The sequence below is a fragment of the Priapulus caudatus genome, unplaced genomic scaffold (assembly GCF_000485595.1).
Source record: "Priapulus caudatus unplaced genomic scaffold, Priapulus_caudatus-5.0.1 Scaffold702, whole genome shotgun sequence".
NCBI lineage: Eukaryota > Metazoa > Priapulida > Priapulimorpha > Priapulimorphida > Priapulidae > Priapulus > Priapulus caudatus.
The window spans coordinates 166636-168154 of NW_014577763.1; positions in this window are offsets into that span (position 1 = coordinate 166636).

Sequence of the window (1519 nt, forward strand, 5' to 3'; positions counted from 1 at the left end):
AAGTAATATTTAAAATTAAATTAAAACGTTTTTAATTTTGATAAACTTTGTCAATAAGTCATGTGCTTGCTTCAGTACGAGGCTGTAAGAAGGGTACCATCTTTAGCCTCTATTCCACAGCTTACATGTTTGCGGCGTAAGTTGCCATCTACAACATCAATGGAAGATGGTTGCTGTTGTTAGGTGTTGCTGTTGTTAGGTGTTTTGTTACCTTCACCTTGTGTATTTGATCAGGAGTGTATCAATATATGTTTGATACACTCCTGATTTGATGAATACGATCGATGCGTATGAACATTGGTTTGAATCTGGCACGTTAAGAGTCAAACTTGTAAGTAAGAGCACAAAGCACAGAAAGTTTGGCCGTTTCAATAATTAAAGTCGTGGCAAATAAACAGTTTGTGTAATGTCTGAATGTTTGTTGTTGTGTTGATCATGATGGATGTTTTCTCTCGTATAGCATCTAGACTAGACCAATAAATTGTGCCCTAAAAAATTGTATATGCTGATGTTATTTTAGGGCCCAATAGCCTTCCATAGACAAAAGCTGTGAATTCTGTCGTGCAAAATGCACGACAACTTTTTCACTATTTACGGCCGTGTTACATAGAAAATCAAAGAAATACCTAAAGCCGTCGCTTTATTAAAGTGATTACATCACCGTAAAGAGTAAAAATAAAAAAAAACATTTCCACTTTTTCACAAAATACAAGTAATTCTGTTAACATTTTATGGTTAAATTGCTGCATTATACTTCCTATTTTACTATATCGACGTGGATATTCGTCCGAGCATCGGACACCTGTTCGTATGCGCTATTCGTCCGAGCAGTTGTTGATGTAGCCTGCCGCAGACGCACGGCCCCTAGTGCCGGAGATAGGAAGTGTGAAGGGGGGTCTGGGGGGTTTCTCCCCTAGCCAATTTTAAAATCTAGACGCTCTCAATATTATAATGTATTACATTATATTAGGCTTATATTTTGCCCTTTAGGCTTTTTGCCTTGCGTTTTGCTACGCAGCCCTATGGCTGTGACGCCCCTGCATACATGCGTTGCGTATGTGGTTATACACCATAGATAGTGTTTGGTACTATCATTCGCCTATATAAGCAAACCGAGTCGGTTAATAATTAGTGGTAGGTTTAGATTGTGGTTAGTATTAGAGTTAGTTTAGAGTTAAATAATTAGTGGTTAGTATTAGAGTTAGGTTGGAGAGTAGGCGACTCCCTAGACTAGCATTATATTACATTTATGTAATACACATGTAATAACAGCGCATGCGCAGCAACTGCTCGGACGAATAGCGCATACGAACAGGTGTTCGATGCTCGGACGAATATCCACGTCCTTACTATATATATATTGTTCGATGTGAACATACACTAGTGACCCATACATAGCCCATAGCAAGCAATTAATGTTGAGAACATTAATTCAAATCGTCCAGGTTTTTTGGATTTTTAACTAGTTGAGAAACAATCTTATCAGAATTTGACGATTTGTTTAGTCCCGTTAGTTCTT